The sequence below is a fragment of the Pseudorca crassidens genome, chromosome 5 (genome assembly GCF_039906515.1).
Source record: "Pseudorca crassidens isolate mPseCra1 chromosome 5, mPseCra1.hap1, whole genome shotgun sequence".
Lineage (NCBI taxonomy): Eukaryota > Metazoa > Chordata > Mammalia > Artiodactyla > Delphinidae > Pseudorca > Pseudorca crassidens.
This window is the reverse complement of record NC_090300.1, coordinates 133190202-133213899: the sequence shown is the minus strand read 5'-3', so window position 1 is coordinate 133213899 and position 23698 is coordinate 133190202.

The window sequence follows — 23698 nt, the reverse complement described above, 5'->3', positions numbered from 1 at the left end:
GTCAAACTTTTTGATCTCAGGAACACTTCATATTCTTAAAATTATTGAAGATCCCAAAGACCTTTGATTTAGGTTGGTTATAGCTATCAATATTTACTGTATTATAAATTAAAATGGAAAAATTAAAAGTCTTTATTACTACATTACAAATAACAATAATAAACAAAAGTAATAAAAAGCAATAATAAAAATTTTTAACATAAATGACATATATTTGTGAAAAATAACTATATTATTCAAAATAGAACATTGAGAAAGTGGCATTATTTTAAATTTTCCACAAATCTTTTTATTGTCTGGATTAATAGAAGTTAAACTCTCTTATCTACACCTGCATTGAATCTATTATGATATGACTCTATGCAGATCTTTAGATGGAAGGGGGAGGAAATTGTAGACTCTCTAAAAGGGTCTTGGGGACCCCTAGGATTCCTTGGGCCATAGTTGGAGAACTGCTCTATTCAAGTTCTCTATAGAATTTATCATGGGAATCTTTGGGAAAAGAGTTAAAAATGTAAAAAAAAAAAAAAAAAATATAACAAATTCCCCACCCCCAAAACTGGCTATTCACGGTGAATGTTTAAAAAAAAAAAAAGTTTCCTCTAATTTGTTGTAACAAGAACAACAAAAAAAATCTATGATGTTTGGGCCAGTGCCCCAAATCACTTAGTCTTCATGCCAAAAATGCAACAAATAAGAATTTTAATCATGGGAAAAAGTTTCAAAGGATCTGACTAAATGCCTAGTTTGAATTTGATAAAACTGTGATCTTAACTCCCATATACCATGCTTTATTGAAGGGATATTTTTTTCGTCACTCAAAAAATTCCAGCCAATTTCATTGAGATTCTTCATGTTCCAGAAACTTCCTCAAAGCTGACCTTTCATTCTCTGGTGAGCTGGGCAAGAATTTCTCAGAAATCAAAAGCTTGACTGCTCAGTCAGATTGGGAGTGGCATTTCCTAACATTTTGATTGGAAAAGAAAACTTGAGTTCTAAAAAATTCATTTCAGAAAGAATGAGCTGAAGTTTCTTTGCCTAATGCCATTTACAAAGCTCATTACAAATTCTTAAACTAATGCAGTTGATGAAGAAAGTGAATTATTAGTTCTGGTTTTATAATTCCATTACAGTATCCATATCTTTCTGTTCCATTTCAAAAAATAGATTCTAATATTAGTATGCAGCCCAACCCTTATTTTAAGTTACGGATTATAGAATAAATGAATTTAAATAACAAGTATCTTAAAATCTAATTTTAAAGCATAGAAAATTTTAAAATTAAAAAAGCACACAGAAGGAAAGATAATCACATACAATCTTACACAAAAGCTACCACTGTTACCAGTTGATTTTTTTCCCCCAATATTATTTAATTTTTGCTGGCATCATTAATACAAAGTTATTTTACATTAACTTTACACCTTTCCTTTTTACTTAAAATACATGATGGTCTTTTTTCCCTTTCCTCTGTGAATAACCACAGAGACAGTTTAAAAAAAAAAACAACAAAACACATATACAACCTACTTACTAAGAGGAGTTCTATCTTTATATGTAAACAATGACTTGTAAAAGGCATTAAAAGTGACCTCAGAGGGAGAGATATGAACAGTCCCTAGGAAGCCTTAGATCCTCCCAGGCAACGATGGCTGTGCATTTCCTTCCTATTACCCTTGAGAGGGACGTGTGGTTTGCGCAGTCCTCCGGGTTGACCCCTCCTGGGAGAATAATTCTGTCATTTCCATTAGGAAGATGATTTATTGAGGGCAGTTCCTTTTTAGGATTGGACAGGAAAATCACCCTTGCAACCTGATGATGCTTATTTCCTCTGCAAAGCCCTTCAATGACGAGGTTGTAGCAATTACGTTGGCCTTAAACGGAATCACAGGCACCACTCTAATTCCTTCTGTAATCTTATCTGGTAACACAAAGGTAACCACTGTGTCTTCGTGGTTTGGGGTGGATGTAAAGCAGGGAATGTAGCTCCCAGATTTCTCACAAGAGAGCATCCAGCCCAGTAACAGATATGTCCTTAGGCCATGCTGGAAAAGCCAGATGCTGGACAGTGGGTATTATAATTGCACATGCCCTTGTAAAAGTGAATATGGTTACAGCTGGAAAATAATTTTCTATCAAGGCACATGGCCAGACATTTTGCTTCCATCTACTGATATCTCCACCTTTTCCCTTTATTTCTCATTGAACCTCAGGGAACTCAATGATTCAGTCCCTGTTTTTCAAAAACTGTTCCTTTAGGTACAGTTAAGGGATGCCCCTCTGCATCCCAGTAGAGGGCAGTTTCCTCAAGCCTACAGTAGTACATCATTGCTAAGCTCCCCTCACTTCTCGGATGTGGTTGTTCAGACCTTGTCCTGGAGAAAAGTAAACTTGTAGTCAGGTTACATGATTACACTGGCTACGCGGTAGCTTGGGTTGTGCTAAACTGGTCATTCACACAGATACTTGCCTTAAAAAATAAAAGTGAATGCAGTTGTGGTTGTGAGGAATGAGTGCTGCAGGGAGAGTAAAGAGATCTGGGTCCTGGTCTTGGATTTGTCACTAAATAGCTATGTAATATTAAGCAAGTCACTTTAGTTCAATTCTGCATCTGCAATGAGGCATTTTGAACAGTATGACCTAAAATTTTTAGATACGGGAGAATTTTCCTATAATATCTTTAAAGCTCCGATAAAAATATATTTCAAGGCTGAGAGTTTGAAGTTAAAGAAATGACGCTATATATTAAGTAACATTAATTCAAATAGTTTAACTGATTCACAATATCAACTTTATAGATTGTCACCAGTCTATGGGAGTCAGACTAAATCATCTTTTAACTTAGGAAAATTCAACAGGGCATGACATTTGGGAGTGAGAAGTGTTTTCTGACCCTGCATTGGCTTCTCCCTAGCTGTCGGACTTTGGGTGAATAACCTTAACTTTCTGATTCTCAGTTCTCTCATGAGCAAGATGAGTGGGGTGGGCTAGATCAACATTTGCCCAAAAAGGACCAGTAGTTGAATAAGTTTGGGGAAAGATAAGCAGGGGTCTATACTGCAGCAAGTCTTGAACTCTTTCCACAGGGTCATCTAACACTTATTTAATGGGATCCCTTTCCCAGAGTGACAGTCGGAACATTGAACAACTGATCAGCCTGTCACTGATCCATCAGAATGAATTCTGGCAGCTCTGAATCCACTCTGGAGGCCCCCAGTGGAATCTGCCAATTGTTGCTGGGTCCTGGGGAGGCCTAGAGAGAAGCTGGATTACCAGGGAGAGTGGGCCCTGGTCCAATGCCTGTTTATTAGTCTCTATGGAATTATGTCAGTATTTTCACAATTGACATGGCACCATAGTAAGTACACACTATCACATTTGCACTGCTCTAGGGTGAAGTGGCCTCTCTAACTTTTTCTCTCAAAACATGATGGCTAGACAAGCAGCAGCAGCAGCAGCAGCAGCAGCCCCTGGGAGCTGCTTAAAAAGGAAAATTCCTGGGTTCCACTTGAGATCTCCCAAATCCAAATCTGCATTTTGACACGATCCCCAGGTGATCAGTGTGCCCCTTACAATTTTGGAAGTGATGGTATACAAAATAGGCCTCAATTACTTATAATGCACAGAGATTTTGGCTGGTGCCCAAAGGCAATCACAAAAGAGTGCAGGTTTTCACTGAGAAGGAAAAGACAAATAGTTTCTGCTGAATCCGAGGACTCCTTTCCCTGCTGGTTGCCAGACACTGAGAGCATGCTTATTTTTTAGTTTCCTCTGCTGTCCCTGGTGACTGTGTACCATTGGCTTCTCCTCTGTTCCCCTGTGGTTATTATTAACCAGGCAAGTACTCCTGAGTCTTTCCTTCTCATAATTAGATGGGTTCTAGGTGGGTTCTTGATGGGCTCAAGGCTCTATCTTCTCAAATTCTAAGTCTAGGAACTGACTCTCCTTAGCTGGCTTTGGGATGATGGCCAAGCCATTTAACCCTCCCGGATTTTAGCCCTCTCAATTGTAAAATGGCCTCTCAGGCAGGGATGTCTATGTCATTTTCAGGACACAACTGAAAGTGAAAATGCAGGGTCCCTCATTCAAAAAAGAAAATTTACGAAGTTCAGTTGAAAGAGTAAAATATACAGCTTTTTCCTTAAAAAATATTCTGTTACTTATAAAATGAAATAGGAGTAATAGTGATAAATGTATAACAGCATGAACTTGCAAATATAAAATACAGTATTTCTGTGCCAGAATAAAATAATAATACTACATCTTTTCCATGAAATGTGATGATCTTTAAATTTCCCTTCCGAAGCCTGCAGATACCTGCTTTGCAATGTTGCAGCCGTTTTCAAAACCAGAGGCTCTAAACTCTGACAAATCTAATAGCTCCCTGATATGTCTTATTGCAATGTCCACTTTGACTTTGTAATAATTTACTGACAAAGTTTATTGCTTGTGTACTGGAAGTTTCTGTCCCTGTGCTAGTCCAGAGAGTTAATAGCTGTGCAGATGCTGTGAGGATGAGCTCCAGGCAGGGTCAGACCAACTGCTTTCCCACTGAGGGTCCTTCCCCTGTGGGAGGCCCTCCTTTCCTCCAGGGCTGCAGCCACTGCTGTCACTGCTGCTATTGCTGCCACTGTCAATGCCAATGTGGGTCCCGATCTTACCACGGCTGCTCCTGGAGGCCCTGAGGAGCCCAGAGCTACCCCAGGTGTGCACAATGATTAGCCAGGCCAGATGCTCCACACTGCCCACTTCCAGCAGTGATGGGCTGAGCTCACCTCCTAAGCCCGCACATGTGCTGGCTGCTTCCCAGTGGGTTGTAACTCCTCTGCTCATGCACATGCTTCATGGTCCCAGTGGGCTCAGCTTACACAACTCAGGTTCAAAGTTTGGATTATTAATAATTTCAAGAAGGCAATAGCAGTATATTAAACCAAGTGCTGGGCCTCTTCTGAGAGTGAGACCCCGTGTAACTACACAGGTGTAACACCCATGAAGGCCGTCATGCTGGAAGGTGTGATGGAAATTATGCTTCCAAATTGGATCTGTATCATTATTTTTTTAACATCTTCATTGGAGTATAATTGCTTTACAATACTGTGTTAGTTTCTGCTGTATAACAAATCAGCTATACATATACATATATCTCCATATCTCCTCCCTCTTGTGTCTCCCTCCCACCTTCCCTATCCCACCCCAAAGAGAATCCTCTGTATCATTATTGATTCAAATAAGCCATTCATTATTTATTTATTTATTTGGTGGGGGGGGTGCTGCACCGCATGGCATGCAGGATCTTAGTTCCACCACCAGGGGGAATCGAACCCATGACCTCTTCATTGGAAGAGCAGAGTCTTAACTGCTAGACTGCCAGGGAAGTCCCTCACTCTTTATTAATGTACCATGTTTATAACCTTTCTTATGGAGCCATTGATATTCATAATGATGGATTCAAATGAAACATTTAAGAAATTGCTTTTGCCATTAGAAATTTATTCTAAAGGAAAAATTAATCAAATTTTAATTAATAAAATTAAAAATCCATGATCTGAAGAATATATTAATTTCTTGATTAAGCAAGTACTTTTCTGTAGGAGGTTAAAGACACTTAACATATTTAAACTCAGGCTAATTTTCTTTGTGAATCTGGAAGTCTGAACCAGGCCTTTAATAAATAGTGAATGAATGAATAAAAATCTTCTTGAGGAAAATGTGGAGAAAACCTAAGTTCTAGGAAGTTAGAAATTTGATTAGATGTTCTAGAATGGTGGTTTTCAAACTATGTTTTGCATTGAGAAATCACTTTGGGAGCTCAAGAAAAAGGCAAATATCCATGTCTCTGCTCCCCAGAGAGTTCTTATGGAACAGGTCTGGGATGAGACCCTGGGATTTGTATATTTAATAAGGATGCCAGGTGATTCTGACTCAGGTGGTCGGTGTACCAGCAAATTGAGTGTTTTAAGTCAGCATAGAGGTTCTGGATTTTATCCCCTAGCAAAACCAGACCAAGAAATTAATGGGATTGGGCAGACCATGATGGATAGGGCAAGAATTTTCCTGCCTGGCTCTGAACTAAAAGAGTACCTACCCCTTTAGTTATTTTTATCTCCAGATATTGATATTTTTATGGCCTTCCAATTTTATCTAGGAGCTTGAATTCATCTAGAAAAGGTATCTGGGAGGTGGGCTATGCTTTTGAAAGACATATGCTTAAATCGGGTAATGGTGTGAGAAGGAGGTGAAAGGAAAGAAGAATGAGGAGAAGAAAGGAGGAGAAATGAAACTCAAAGATTGGAAGAAAACATTAATTCCATTATGTATATTTATTGTATGTCTGTTTTGTTATAAGAACTATATTAGACCCTGGGGAATTATAAATTGAAAAGACCCAGTTCTTAGAAGAAGGTGCCCATGTTATTTTCCTTCCCAGCAATTCTGTCTACTCACCCCCACTCCCATCTTACTGCCCTTCTTCCCCATCTTAAGAGAATCAAGATTAATAAAGGAGACAGGAAGAAGATGAAACAAGGGCAACGAAAAATTCTGTACAAGTTGTTCTTGCCTGTTGTTGTGTCTCATCCAAGTTCAAACATTTTTGTATTTCCATTTTTATTTTGAGCTACCAGGAAAGAGGTGAATTTTTACATCTCTTCCTTCATCTGGACTCTATTTAGTTGCTACGAATTGATATTTTCTGATTTGAATAAAGCACATATAACTGTTATCATCTTATAAGTTCAAAATTTTGGTTTGAACTTCCTGTTTAGTTGATGGTTTCTAGACAGTTAAATATGTTTAATTTTCTGAGCTTTAACCCAAGCCATATAAGTGACCTATTTATTTCTTCATTTTTTTGCAGGCACAGAGCTAATCCCAGGGCAAAGCAATGCCATTAGGTAAGCCCTTATCCTTCTCTTGTGACTTTCCTCCCTGCCCAGTTTTCCAGCCTGTTACATATGTATTTACGTACTTGGTGGTTTGCTCCTACTAACATTTCTAGCACTTCTGCTTGCTTAGTCTCTCCTTCATATGGAGATGATGAAGGTATAAAAATACTGTCCCTGTGAAAAAGCCCATGCTTCAGGTAGTTTGGGCACTTATGCAAAGAACATTGAAAATAACAAGATCAGTAGTAACTCTATATGTTTATGCTCTATACATTTCAAGATACTAGGTTCTTAACTCTGGAAGAGACATAAAGATCATATAGTCCAGTTGCCCTTTGGTAAATTAACTTTCTCTTCAGCTCCTATAATAACGTTTGATGTCTATTAACTTACATTTGAACACCTCTGGTGTAGGGAAACTCATACTTCTCAAAGTTCTTTAGAAATGTCTTCCTTTCCATTGACTCCAACCCATTTCTCTGTTAATATATATCTATTAGTTTTTGTGTGCATGCACACGTGCATGTGTGTGTGTGTGTGTGTGTGTGTGTGTGTGTGTGTGTGTGTGTGTTGAAGGTAATATTGAGTAGTTCTAATCTTGCTTCCATGGATTAATCCTTGAAATATTTGTTGACATCTATTCCATGCAACCCAAATCATCTCTTCTCCAGGCTAAATATGCTCATATTCTCTCAACTATTCATTACATGATCCTGATATAGCTCAAGTTTCTAATTCTTTCACATACGTCACTTGAATTTATTCTCATAGTAACATTGTAAAATAGGTAAGGATTTGTAAAATTCTCCATTTACAATGAGAAAACTGAGAGGCTAGGATATTGGTTAGAAGAGAAGAGAACTGATACCCACTAGCTTTTTATATTATGGCCTTCTTGTTGCCATCTTTTAAAAAAAATAACTATTGCAAGAAAGAAAGAGTTTAGACATAAATTTAGGTCACAGAAAATTACATTAAAATTTTAATTTTCAGTTGTTTTAATGTTTAATCAAGGATATGTATTTTGGAAATTCCTGAATATTAAGTTGGTAAATCATAAGATAAGAATGTGAGAGAAGCCATCCATTTTATTTACCCAGAGCTCTTCAAGAAATATGTTTTGACTGGATTTTTTTGTTGCTAGAAAAATTTCTAGACTCAAGTTAAAAAATCTACATATACCATTTCCCTAAATGAAACAATATCTCTGCTATATATTTATATGGCCTTGATTTTCACTCCTTCTTTTTGGCATCAGGAGTCCTAGAGATTTTACTAATGAGCTCATAGGTTTCCAGTTATTTTTACATTAAGAATTAGAGAAAGAATACTGTTGGTCTCTTTTTAAATAGAAGGTGTACTTTCTCATGGGAAAAATACTTATACCTGAGAGGTACAATTTCATTTTGTACACTCTACCTTCTAAATGTTACTTTTCATGCTGTAATGAATTCAAGAGGAAACTCTACCCTTTCCTCTAAATGACTCATGATGTAATGCCTTTACAGATTAAAAGCACAATTTGACTAATGGGCCTCATTCTTACTTGTAAGGTTTTATACATTTCATCATGTTCACCCTATTGGGCACACCACAGACTACATAACTTATACATTCTAAAAATAGAACATATGAAAATTGTTGATTCAAGAATCAGAGGTCTCATTCTAATTGAGTGCTTTAGCTTGGAATTTAACCACTAATAATGTTAAATTATAATGTCATGTAGGTACTTTTATGGAGGGGTCAAGTGTAAAAAATAAAACCATTAACAGCATTATGGGATTGTTTAAAGTAAAGATTGTCACTATGAACTGTTAGATTAGAACAGTAACCAAGTGTTACAAATAAGCAAAAATAAGCCCACTTGTAGTAATGTCTATTTTCTGATATATTGAATATTTTGATTTTTAAATGGCTGGTAATCCATATTTGTTTTTGAAAATAAAGAAGTTTGTTTAGATAGTTGATCATATATTTTAAATTAATTGAGCCTTAAAGATCCTAAATAATAAAGTAAATAAAATGAAGGATAATAGGTAAGCAAATAAGGATAGGAAGAAGGAGGGAAGACACACAGGAGTTTTAGGGGAAAATGGTGTCATAGGAACACATTATGATTATGATAAAGGTACTTAATAGCATCAATTTTTTAACCTAATAATTACCCATTCCTTTAGGAGAATCAAAAAAGCAAGTAAACACTGGAATAATATTAACTAAGGTATTAATGTCCTCATTCCCATATAGTTAATTTAGTTTTTTATAGTAGCATATTCTACTTTTTTTTGTCTACAGCATGTGGAATCTCAGCCCCCAACCAGGAATCAGACCCACGCCCCCTGCATTGGAAGCCCAAAGTCTTAATGACTGGACTGCCAGGGAAGCCCCTAGCATATTCTACTTTTGTATTCACCTGTCAAACATATTTTTTAATAGGCATAAAATATGTCAAGTTTAGGAATTTCAGATGCTTGTTCCATTTTACTTAAAGGCATTGCTTCAGTTGGGATATATGAGGTTCTGGTACCAGTGAACCATTAAGCAGAGATGTCAGGTAGACCTTTGGTTATGGAGGAGGCAAAGGAAGAAGCCTCAGCTGGTGGTAGTCACGGAATAAGATGAAATTGCCTTAAACAGCCAAAAATACAGTCTCATACAATCTCAAAGGGCTTTTATAGAAATGACAGTTCACACTATATTTACACATTCATTGGAAAAACTCTGCAGATTTAGATCTTTTTGCCAAGCCTCCAGAGTTTAAGAGAAGCCAAATCTATAGCTGTAATAATTCACTCTGTACTGATGATAATTATGGGCTTCTTATCTTTCACATTCGCCTTCTCCTCTCTCTCTTCTCTCCTTCTACACAATTTACTGAGAATTTTATTTAGAGAATTTGTTTTTCTAATAGTTGTAACTAGCATAATTCACCTACCCATAAGTTTCCATAAATAGGCAGCAGTGAAGGAATGAGAATAATATCCAGTTAATAAAATGTATCACTAATGGTATTTTGTCCCCAGATTTTCCTAGTCATAACTAATATTAAGCAGTTGCCTTTTATACTGGGTGAACATTTTTGTATCAGGATTGTGAGCTAGGATGATCAAATGTTCTTGTACCAGGAGACTAGTAGTTAGGGATGTTCCTGCTTCCCTTGAGAACATTTGGAAAATGATTTCTATTTATCAGAAAGGATTTGGAAATTTCTGTGATAACATGATAAATTCAGAATATTAATTGCTTATTAGTAGACTATTCCCAGTTGAAACAATAGAAAACTCCAGGAAACCTGATTAAAAAAAGGGAAAACCCCACCTGTCCCCTCCCTTTTTATAGATCCTTGGGAAGGGTGTAGACAGGAAGAGGAATGATATGTATTCACCGTATTCATTAGAATGGAATATAAAACTGAACACAGTATTTGCATTTGAGCAGGAGCGACAATGATTCCATTATGTACTGACCTTTAGAGGAAGGGGTCAGGGAGGTTTGAATAGTCAGTATATGGGCTGTAAGACAAACCATTCCAGGACACAGGCTTTCAGTACGTGATGAGACTTATCCCAGAGATCCGCAGCAGCAAAAACAACACAGAATGAAAAGGAAGTCAAGCCAGGGATCTGACAAGAGAAAGTGGTGCCTACATAAAATAAAATAGATCGTTAAGAAACCAGCCAAGATGCTGTCATAACATTGCAAGGATCTCATTTCCATCTGTGCCCCTTGCAATATTGTTTTGTTATGTACCAAATGATGCAAATCAACAAACATGGAAGGTGGTCCTCTGCTTCAATTATTTTATAATCTAAGATACTCATAAAATTTATTTCCTGTCAACCGAAAGCACTTTGGAATATTTAGCTACCAGGCTACATTGTACAGTACACAGTGTTTAAACCAGCAGATCAACATTGTAGTCTGAGAATTGTCATTTATTAACTTTGAGCAAGTTACTTCATCTTTCTTTGCCTGATTCTTATTTGAAAAATGAAGATAACTATTGAGATAATGGACAAGAAAGCACTTTGTGAACTCAAAAGTGTTACATGATATTACCAATCTTTTGGACAAAAAACCTAAAAAAACTATTGCCATAGAATTGAGTTTGCTTTTCCAGTGAGGGGAAAATGGAAAAACTGTTGGCTCAAGCAGAAGTGGGAAGATCATTTGGGGAGTTCAGAGGCTTTTGTCCAGGGTGAATATAGTGTAGGGGTTGTCATTAAACATTTACAGATTCACACCTGCAGAAATATGTTTTTTAAAATAACTTTTCTATACCCAAGCCTAACTATAACAGCTTCCTTGCCAATGTCAAGGAAAACTCAAATTTCCGATTTAAGTTGAAATAATTACTCTGCCTTTACATTTATCAATTTAGTATTTAAATTTTGTCAGCTCAAGATTTTCACTTTCCCATTTACCTTCTTATCCTTTGGATGTAATTTGAGTCCCAGAATGGGCATATGTACCATCTTGGCTTTCATGACATTTGCTTCTACTATTGACTTACAAAACCTATCCAGTGCTTCAAGTAACTTTGTTTCAGACTATATCTGTCCAGGATTGTATAAAGAAAGCCCTCCCTGTTACTTCAGTTATTCAGGGAAGAATATGGTAAAAGAAATGAAAAAGTACAATGACAAATAATTAAACATAGTTATTATGCCTCAGAAGGGAGAGAATTCACTCTTTTTCAGGGTCCATCAAATTACTGTGCCAATAAAGACACAGACCTACTAGAGAATGGACTTGAGGACACGGGAAGGGGGAAGGGTAAGCTGGGACGAAGTGAGAGAGTGACATGTTCATATATACACTACCAAATGTAAAGTAGTTAGCTAGTGGGAAGCAGCCGCATAGCACAGGGAGATCAGCTCTGTGCTTTGTGACCACCTAGAGGGGTGGGATAGGGAGGATGGGAGAGAGGGAGACGCAAGAGGGAAGAGATATGGGGATATATGTATATGTATAGCTGATTCACTTTGTTATAAAGCAGAAACTAACACACCATCATAAAGCAATTATACTCCAATAAAGATGTTAAAAAAAATTACTGTGCCAAGGTCACAGTGATGCCTGATGTCTAGAGCCTCTAGCAGTTAATTCTTTGAGATGGACTTAACTTGGAGGAGATAGCTTCACAGGAGAGGTCTGTGGAAGGAGAATAGCCTTTAGCAGTGCCATGATTGCCCCTAGAGATGGTGGAATGGAGCAATGATTAGTGGTTAGTAATTACCTCTCCCTGGTAGAGACAGCAGGGATAGTAGAGTAGAGGTGGTAATTAAAGGATGCAACAAGTGGTCGTAACAGTAGGGAGAACCTGTTCCATTGATGCCAGAGCATCAGGAAGATCCCCTGATTGTTCTGAAAGACCCAAGTCAAGGAAAGCTTGATGGGTGAGAAATATTTTATCTAATGCTATTGCTGTGTGTTTCCTCCATTCAGACAAGTCAGTGGTTCTCAGCTGGTGCTGATTCTGCCCTCTAGGGGACACTTGGCAATGAAGGAGACATTTTTGTTTGTCAAAACTGGGGGAGAATGTGCGGTACTGCACCTAGTAGACAGAGGCCAGGGTTGCTGCTAAACATCCCGTCATGCACAGGGCAGTCCCTCACAACAGAGTCATCCAACTTAAAATGTCAATAGTGCCATGGCTGAGAAACCTTGACCCAGGGAAAGATATTTTCAAGGGCTAAGATTCTGCTGATCTACATGGTGGGGTGGTAGGAATTTGAAATACAAATAACTTTTTTGGACAGTGTTAGGCAGGAAAGTACCTATTGTAACTATTCAACACAAACTCAAGTGCTTAATTCAGACTATGTCTACTTAATGTTTTTAAAATGAGTAAGGAAAAATAACAATCAGTGATTAGAATGTTCTTTATGAGTTCCAAAAAAATCAGAATCATTCAGGCCTACATATTTCCCAATTTTGGCTGCTTCTCAAAATTACCTGTGGGGATTTATGAGTATTTCAGAAATTCTGATTCAGTAGTGTAAGTGAGGAGCCAAACATTTATATTTTTTGAAAGATTTAGATGAGATTCTGATGCCCACTCAGGGTTGAAAACCACTGTTTCACAGTCACATTAAGAAAGCTAAACTGACTTAAATAACATTCTCCCTCTTCTCTGCTTGCAAATCTGATGGTTTAGTGGCTTTAGTTGGGGAGAGAGGGTCGTGGATATGTAGAAACATATACCACTCCACCTTCATTCTATATCTTATCCATAGCCTAAGTTTAAAGAACTATAATAGTTTTGGGATATATAGATAGATGTACCTACAAAATCTTTTCTCTTTCTTGCTTTTTATAATGAATTCTCCCAGCAAAAATGTGTGGCCCATGAAGGCTTGATGAGATATTCAGGCAATCTACGTTACTACTCTTAAAAAAAAGTGATCTCTCGTGTTTCTCCCTTTGCCCTCTTGACCTCCGTGTGACTTTCCCACCGCTCCGCCCTCACCCCCAACCACATTTGAATAAAGTTACTGATGAGGAAACAGGGTACAGCTCTCCAGGTTACACAGGAAATCAGGGAGCCGATTGGGATCGTATTTCCAGCAACCAATCCAGAAATCCCACCTAAATAGTTTATCCGAAGTTCTGGAAGGGCAATGCTTGCCAAAGCAGGTTTCAGATGAAAGAAAGTACAAGCTGGTTTGCCCATTTGAAGAAAACACACACAGAGACACACATCCACACACGCAAGGATTTAACTTTTAATTTTGATCCTTTCCATTGTTTATCTCTTGATATCAGTAGTTCAGTGTTCAAAACAATATCCACTGGATTCAAATGAGCACAATATAAACTGTTAAACTTAACTTATATGTTTTCCTAAGACTGTTCTAAAGAAGATGCTTTTTTTTTTCCTTTTTCTTGTTTTTCCCGCTTCAAACAGGAGGTGCATTCTCCTTATTTTCCTGTCGTCAGGAAAGCCAGATTCCCTAGTGTTATCAGTATCTAGGAATTATAGAGGGACATCTTCAATTCTTTGAAAAAAAAGCAATATTATTTTAGATTTTGCCATGGAATCCACTGCAAGCACAGCTCAAATCATTTCTAGCCCTCTTCATTTGCATGGAAGAAATGACTAAAAGTGATTAATGAGAGCTCTTTGAGAACTTTTGATGACAAGTTTATTGGGAACTGTGAATATGGAAACTGCTATCATTTCTGTTTCTAAAAATCATTGCCACGAAATGAGTGAAAAACATTATTAAGCCCAGAAATCCTTTGCTTTTACACCAAACAGTGAAAATGGAATAAAAAGGCAAATCAATATAAACATTATGTGTTCCAGATGAGCTTTACCACATGACAACAGAAGAGTGAGACAGGGTTCTGAGAACTAAGTGACAGAGACTGAAGGAATGTAAACTGTAAGCCTTTTTTGTTACTATCTTAAAAAAGTGTCACATTTTCTCTTGTGACTCTGGAAAAATGGTAGCTGATAAATATAATTTATTGTCCAATGCCAAAGGCAGATGTAATTGTCAAGATACTTCTCTTTTGCTCTTTACTCTGGGACTTATGAGCCAGAAGGAAAATCTTATGGGTAAAGAATTGCTTATTCACTCTGTAGGTCTATAAATGGGTAAAATCTAAACTTTGATCACTTGTTATAAAATTTCAGGCAGGTTTGAAAATGCAAGAAAGATAGACTACCTAGAACAGGGGTCCCTATTACCCAGTACTGTAGTTTATTGCTTTATTTGTCAATAGAGAACTCAGGATGCCACAATTCTGAGCTACCCTCTGGAGTTATTAGGTAGAGGTAGCTCTGAGCTACCAACCTAGAGTACAGAATTCTCAAACCTGGAAATGTTCCTGGAGACAATGTGGCCAAGCAATTAGGAAGTTTCTAAAAAGGGAGGAGGACCTTTGGTATGTCCAGATATTGGGAGCACATTTCAGAGCTTCTGGACAGGATGTTCCACTTTTGAACGACTTATGCAAGACCTGTGTTCTGATTCATCTTAGCGTGCTGTGTTTGAGAGCCCTCGTGTTGAGAGCACTGTGGCAGCTTTCTTTGTATTTGTGCTTAAGTGGAAAGGATAGAGGTTATCCCAGAGGCCAGAAAACAGTAATGCATCTCCAGATAGCCTGATGACATTGTAGTTCCAGAACTGCAGAACAGAGCCCAGAGCAGGCTACTGAGACTCCGAAGTGTAACTTTAGCTTGGTTAAATTCTTGGTGGAGAATATGGCATAAGAAAAAGGGTTATGGTCATATAACAATGATTATCTTTGGTTTCAAAACATTTACTTACAAAATGATCTTCAGGGGCATGTAACCACTGTGAAATTATAGTGTAACTTTCCAATCAAACTGTGTATGATCATCAAAGCAAAGAAAGGAGTAAAGTCAGTTCAGTTGAGATCTGTGAGCCAAGCTTGTAGAGAACAACTGGATTCTTGTAGTAGCTTATCTTCCACTAACTCCATGTTGCCAGTCAAATCACTAAACTTCCATGTGCTCCACATTCTTCAGCTGCAAAATAACGTACATACCTGGCTCAGAAGACCTTTGTAGGGAAAGACTAAGAAAGTGGGTTTTTTTTAAAATTAAAAAGAACAAGTTGTATAAAAATGTATAAAATTATTTAGGGGTTGTTTCTGGTCTACAAATGAAGGTATCTTGTTTTCACTGGAATGAAAGGGGATTTTTATATTACATAATTTTATAAATTTGTCGTATGTTATATAATACGTTACATGTTAAATGTTATATAACAGCAGCTCTAATTATCTGTGAGTTTTATAATACTGTGTCAGATACTGTGACAGTAATTTATGTGTTTTATCTCATTTACTCCTAAAAGAAATGGCAAGGCAATCTGCGAGGAGATATCATGATCTCCAATTTTAGAGATGGGACAACTGGGGTTTGGAGAGTTTGGGAAAGTTGGTCATCCAGTTAGCAAGTGGTGGATGCATGATTCAAATCCACTTCTCTTTGATTCCAGAGCCTATGCTCTTGGCCATTGTTATGGCTGAGTTATGTCCCTCTCAAATTCATATGTTGAAATCCTAACTTCTGTTACCTCAGAATGTAATGGTATTTGGAAATAAGGTCTTTAAAGAAGTAATTAAGTTTAAATGAGGCCATTAGGGTGGGCCCTAGTCCAATATGATTGGTGTCCTTATAGGTAGAGGAAATTTGGTCACAGACACACACTGAAGTAAGACCATGTGAGGACATAGGAAGAAGACAGTTATCTACCAGCCAAGAAAGAGGACTCAGAAGAAACCAACCCTGTCAACACCTTCATCTTGGACTTCCAGCCTCCAGAATTGTGAGACAGTAAATTTCTATTGTTTAAGACACCCAGTCTATGGTATCTGTTATGGCAGCCTTAGAAAACGAATGCAATCACCATTGTATCTTGTCAGCTCACCATTATATCTTGAATATCAGGAAAGATATTCAGCCTAAGAAGTCCTTAGCTAATCTGAGAAAATCATCAAGTCAGAGGCAAATAATTTTAGCTTGTCTCTATCTCTACCTTATGTCATCTAAACATAGAAATTTCTCATCTTTTCTGTGGTGGATTACCTTACTATTTAGCAAATATTCACTCTCCTCATCTCCATGGAGGAATATACCTCCTTGCCCCACTTCTGTTTACTTGGTCATGGTACTTACCTTAGTCAATTAGATGTTGAATTGAGGTGAGGTTGAGATGTTGAATTAAACAGAGGCTTGAAATATTTTTGCACACTAACTTTGCCTTTCTTGCCTCTGAAATTTGGACCACAGGAAAAAAAAAATGTTGAGCAGACTTGAACCTATCCTGCAGCTTGGATAAGGAGTCCAGCCTGGCTCAGCCAAACTGTAGCTGACACTCAGTTCTGTGAGAATAAATAATTGTTGTTCTAAGCTATGGATAGTCGAAGTGGATGTTTTCTGTGCAGCATAATTGAGGCAGTAATGATGTACCTGTTATCATTTTATCACGTGGTATCTACTAGCACACTATGTGTGGGTCCTATTGTGTAATGAAAGTCTCCATGGGTTTTCTGTTTGATTTGGGAAAAATCATGCCAGTCCTTCTCTGAATATTTTGCACATTCTGAAGTTCAAGTCTAGAGAGGCATTCCATTCAGTTTAAATGATTTCTGGTCTTCTGGAACCTCCTTCTACAGGGAAATTTGGGCAGAGGTGTAACTTCCAAAGACCAAATCAGCAAACCTTATTGTTATTAATTGTTAAGCAGCTGGAACACGATAGAATCTGTAGAGAAAAAAGACATTGAGAAGGGAGGAAAATATACAGTGGGATGCCCATCACAAAGAAATAAGCAATGTCAAAGGCAAACTTCATGCTCTTTGATTTTGTCAAGGATCAACCCTGGTCTCATTGTAGAGTAGCCCAAATTAGGTATTACACAATATCCAACAACAGTAGAATGAATAAATAAACTGTGATATATTTATACAATGGAATAATTTATAGCACTTGTTATGGCTTTAATTGCGTTCTCCTCCAAATTCACATGTTGGAGTCCTAATCCTCAGAGCCTTAAAATGTGACCTTATTTGGAAATCAGATCATTGCAGATATAATTATTTAAGATGAAGTCACACTGACGTAGGTTGGGTCTCTAATCCAATATGACTGGTGACCTTATAAAAAGAATGCCTTGTGAAGAGAGAGAGATACAAACAGGGAGAATGCCATGCGAACATGAAGGCAGAGAACAAAATGATACACCTACAAGACCGGAAGTGCCAACGATTGCCGGCAAACAACCAGAAGCTGAAAGACGAGCATGGAACAGATTTTCCTTTACAAGGAATTAGCACTGCTGACACCTCGATCTTGGATATCTAGCTTCCAAAATTGTGAGACAACAAACTGCTGTTAAGCAACCTACTTTGTGGTTACAGCAGCCATAGGAAACTAATAGAGCAATGAAATGGACGTACTTTTCTTCCATGCAATAATATGGATGATTCTACTGACTATATTTTTGAGTGGATGAAGCTGGATGCTACAGAGTGTGTAATATGGATGCCAATTTATATAAATTTCAAACACAAGGAAAATTAACTCCTAGCGATTACCTTTCAGGCCAGGGCACTAATATATAGACTAGAGTATATATAGACTTTCTGGGTACTGCTGTATTCTATTTCTTGACTGTGCAGTGGGTACATAGGTGTGTTTTTAGTTCACTTTGAAATAGTTTATTGTGCTGTACTCTTACGATTTGCTATGTTTTTCAGGCACGTTGCCTGTCAATACAAATGATAATTTAAAGGATATCCATGGGGAGACATAGTGGGGGAAGAGACTGAAGCTAGAAGATTTAGAAGCTGTACTTGACTTTGTAAGTAAGTGCATGAGAAGGGGACATGGGATGACCCCTAGGGCACAGCAGAGGGTTTGGCTCAGACAGGAGGAAAGACACTTCTGTGCTTGCTGAGAAGGTTCCAGGTGCAGTATAACAGAAGCGGAGTTTGTGAAGTTTCCACTTTATCAGAGTTCTCTTCTTTCCTTTGTCTCCAGTAAAAATTGAATTTAGTGTTCCCAAAATATTTTTTGGCAAGTCTCTTTACATTTTCTAAAGTTCATTTAAAACACCATCCGTTTCTCTGGCAATGCCGGGGAGTGCTTGTGTCCACATGACATGACTCCTGTTGCTATGGTAATTGAATGTTTACTAGAGAAAATATTACCGGTTAATAATAGCCTGGATGGAAATAATAGCTACTGCTAAGCCCTTCAGAGTTACACACCATCAATTTCCAATTTGCTGAAATAGGTGCAATTTGCTTTTTGAGTTTCAAAGTATTACTTTTTCCAGACCTTCATGATCCTTCCCCCACACCACGCACCACAGACCCACACCCACACATCCATATGCTTCTAAAGAATGTTCTGTTTGTCCAAAATGATGATTAAGGGAAGCTGTTGTGTTGGAGCATCATCATAATTTCAACAGTAGGAATAATGAATAAATGAGAAGTTTACTATTTATTGGCTTTGGTTAATAGTGACATCGCAGAGGGAATAATCACAGAAGAGAGTATAATTCATACTATTTCTTATACTCAATCTTTTCCAGAATCTCATTCCCAAAGAGTAAACCAACAAGCAGATGTGTTGAATTACTGTGTCAAAAATCATGCTTGTATACAGCAGAAACTAACACAACATTGTAAAGCAATTATACTCCAATAAAGATGTTAAAAAAAATCATGGTTGTGCATAACAAAAATGACTTTTAAGGTATTCAGCCCACCCTCTCCATGAGTCTGGGCTTTTTATTTATTTGTTCTTTTCTTGATTGATTGCTTCTTTCTATGATTCATTAATACAGAAAATGTGTATTGACCTAGTCACAAACCTGGTTCCCAGGTATGCAGACCCTGCCCCTGCTGTCAGAGGAGCTTTCGAGATAGATGATGCAATGTTTTGATGAAGTCAGTCCTCCCATCACCAGCTTTCCCAGTGGATGCCAACAGAGGTGCAGCTGGAAGAGCACAGCTCATGCCTCAAGTTCCATGTCCTCCCACAATTAGACAACTTTCACCCACATGGTGGAAGCTGTGTGTAAGCACGGGGTGGGGGCTGTAGTCTACTGCCTGGGCTTGTGGGAGGGAAAATCTCGCCTCCAAAAGTCAAGAAAACAAACAGCACCTCTGAGAGTCCAAGTTTATGCTTCCAAAAAAAACCCGGAGAAACATTTAGCTACCATGATGACCAGCTCTATCACATTACCACCGGACCTGTGAGGGTAGGAGAAAGGGTGAGTGGACCAGTTTGACACTTTGTGTATATGCAATAAAAGGCCAGGTCATCTTTGGAGATGGGCTCTTTTCCTCTAAGCCAGTGGTTCTAACACTTAATAGACAAGAGAATTACAGCGTGGGAAGGAGAAGGGTTAAGAAATGAAGATATGCAGATTGCTAAGCTCCACCCCTAGACTGTGATTCAGTATTTCCAAGGGTGGAGCTCAGGAATATGCATTTAAACTAGTTTTCCTGCTTGTTTTGATGATGGTGGTCCCCAGGCCACACACCTGTGAAAGAAGGGACAGGTTGGCACTTTAGTTAAAACATTCTTAATGGTGGAGGACACGTGAAATGGGGCAAACAGATGCAAGAGAGATTAGTTAGAAGGATAATGTTCCAGGTGATAGATAATAAGTCTGGGTAGCAGCAGGGGTTTGGAGAGGAAAGGGTGAAACTTCGAGAAAGATTAGGTCAGGAGGTAGAACAGTTACAAGCCTGGCTAATCCACATTGCCCAGGGAGAGAAGTCACAGCACAAGGACCCCGGCTTTATATTTACTTGTGTGGGTCTGTACGGACTGCCTTTCACCCTAGCATTTATCCAGATTCTTAAACAGAGAAGGTTAAAGTGAATGAAAGCAAAGTGCTGTACATCTGAGCCTGTGGGAGATACATACCAGATAATATTGCATTGTGGACTCTTAATGATGGTGACACACGTAGAGATGGAGAGATTTTTAAATTTTATTTTTGTTTGTGTGTTCCTATTTGAGCATGGTGACAGGTTATGCCGGGAACCAATGTTTGGAAGGATCAAGGGGGACAGGGTAGAGGCCAGAAGGTGGGAGACACCCTGACAATTAACGTGCAATTGTTGAGGAGTTGCTGAAGTAGACACACTGATTTGACACTACCTACTCCAGAGGAGTGTGACCTAAAAATAACTTGAATTATAATTCTGCTGCTGTTTAATATTTCCTTGTGGGTACTGCCCCTGCTGGCTAGAGCAAAGACAATGACAGAAGTTCTGCAGTGGTGGCTCCAGGGCAAGGGGTAACGGAGAGGATGGGTAGCCAAAGGGATAATCAGAACACCTAGAAATCGTGCATTTGGCAGGGTCAAAATACAGGATGTGATGATGGGGACTCAGTTACTCTAAAATAGGAGAGCCACAGTCTGGAAGTCTTTGCATCAGAAACCCTGTGCCATCAGCCCCTGTTTCCTTCATCAGAGCCTTATTCTCTATCACTTACTCAGAGAGAGAAAGTGAGAAGTGTTGACCAGCAAGCCACTCCTCCACAGGGCTACCAATGGCATTTTGACAATAGGGGGGCCTGCCCACAAGGCGTGGGACCCTGGAGTAGAGAATAGATTGCACTTATGTAAGAATGCACATCATCTTTACTCTTTGCTTATGAGCTGTAAGTTAGAGAACTAGTTTATGTGGAGGCTAAGATGAAAGTCAACGAAACAGGTGCTGTCAAGTATATTGTTTGGTCTAAGAGGTGGAAGAATGAATGATTAGTTTCAAAGCAGATGTCTTGGCTCTTTCATATTTGTAATGAACATATATCCCTGTTTTGGCACTTTGTCTTCAGAACAGGGATTGGCAAAAGATAACTTGTGAGCCAAATCTAGCCATGTCCATTTGTTTACGTATCACCTATCGCTGCTTTTCCCCTACAATAGCAGGGTTTCATAGTTGAAGGGACTGTATGGTCTGCAAAGCCAAAATATTTTACTATCTGACTTTTTACAGACAAAGTTTGCCAACGCCTACTTTAGAAGAAACCTTTGAAAAGTTAGAGTCAGGGCTTCCCTGGTGACGCAGTGGTTGAGAGTCCGCCTGCCGATGCAGGGGACACGGGTTCGTGCCCCGGTCCGGGAAGATCCCACATGCTGCGGAGTGGCTGGGCCCGTGAGCCATGGCCGCTGAGCCTGCGCGTCCGGAGCCTGTGCTCCGCAGCGGGAGAGGCCAAAACAGTGAGAGGCCCGCGTACCGCCAAAAAAAAAAAAAAAAAAAAAAAAAAGTTAGAGTCACTGGGATGTACTTCCCTAATGATTAACATCAATGAGGAAAATACATTTCATTAATGAATGTGATTAATATTTGTAAAATGTTTTTACATACATATTAACCTCATGTTCTCCATGAAAGTGATTTGAGGTAGGTATTCTGAGACCTGCTTCATGGATGAATATATGGAAGAGGAGAGGTAAAATGATTTACTTGACTCTCACTTTGGGGAACAAGAACCAGTGTTCCAAATGTCCTAAATTCATGTGATTTCTATTATTCTAACTCTACCCTAGAGCTGAGTGTATCTGTTTATGGAAAAAAAAACCATCTAGTATAATTTCCAAAGTGCTGAGAAGACCTTTGAACTCCCAGACATCTCAGCCCAAATCCCAGCACTCGAAACTCATTTCTTGGGGGGCAACATGTTCCTTTTCAGAGATGTAATATACCTCTGGGAAGGCAAACCTGTTAAGTCTGGTTACAAGTCACTTGCATTTTCAGACAAATATATTTCTCCTTACAACGAGACATGATGCCCTGTGGTGAAGGTGGGTTGGAGAAGACTGAGCAGAATTGGTGGGTGCAGAAGGACGGATTTCTGAGTGTGGCCAAGGATGCAAAGGAATAGATCTGGAACTGGGTGTCAGGCAGTCAGGAGAAATAAAAAGTGTAAGTCTCCAGAAGGTGCTAAGTTTTCTCTTTATTCACAATTCTTCTAATCGGTGTTACAGTCAGAGCAGTGCTTAAGCTTACTCAAATGTATGATGGGTCTCATTTATTTGATTCATACATTCTTACCATCTTTTCTCTCCAGCCCTGTGACCAACCTTGTGCTTCATCTCACAGTTGCTTGGATACTTGCAGCCTGAGTGCTGACAATCTTCTTCAAGACGAAAAATTTGCTTTTGTGAAAACTCTACAATTATATCCCCAAGGAGGTTTCTCACCACCAGAGGGTCCCTGGAGCAAAGTTGAGTACTCTCTGGCAGGTTGTAAATTTTGCATATGGTACTAGCAGAGAGAAGGTGGGACAGCAGCAAATGTCAGGACCACATGGTTTCCAGTTAGATTGTAGTCAATGTGACATTTGTATGATACACTGTGTTCTCTGTTCAAAGATATTCTTGAGAGAGAAGAAATGTTACATGTTTCTTTTGTGACAGGTGATGAATAATCAAGGGGGAAACTGGGGTGGAAAATCAGTTTTGGATTTGAGTGTTGTTAGATAGAAGCTAGAATTGTGATCGTTTATGTTGGTAGCTCCATCTTAACAGAGTGGATATGTGTTTTTCTGTCTCACTTTGTGGTGGATGACAGAAAATGATGTTCAAACCTGATATGTATGTGTTATGGACATTTCTATACTTTTTAAAGAACACTCTATAAATAATAGAGTTGAAATACACACCCTGAAAATATGAAATTAACTCAGTGAGTAGGTTAATTCATCTATTTTAGGATATTACTAATTAAATATAGAGAAAGATGTAGCTTTCATAGATGAAACCCAATAACCATTAGATTTTTATAATGGTGCCATCTGTCCCTGGATTTTTTTTTTTTTGGAGAATTTTATTCATGTGTGTGGATCTTCCTTCATAGGGTAGAGAGAGAACTGAACTGGGAGTGTTGTTCTTTAGGTGCCATCTCTATTCTTGCTCTTAATCAAATGGCTTTAGGTAGATCACTGTGTTTTTCTTACTCAATTTTCTTATCTGCACAATGAAGAGACTGAATTAGACAACTTCTTTATTTTCTTTTACTTCTTAGGATGTAATTAATTCTCTGCTTCATTTGGGCCATAGACTCTTGTCAACATTCCTTTTCTTTCCTTTTGATCCTCTGAAATGCTGTTTTCTCTTGACATGACTCACTAAAATTAAATTATTTGACTTCAAGTTCATCATCTCTCATTCCTTTTGTTTCCAGTCATTTTGCCCTCAGTGTTAACATCTTGGCTGCATAGAATTTGAAGATGCATAGGTTAGAGTTGCACCTCTTATCCAAAATATCTGTGACAGTCATCATCCTGATTCCTC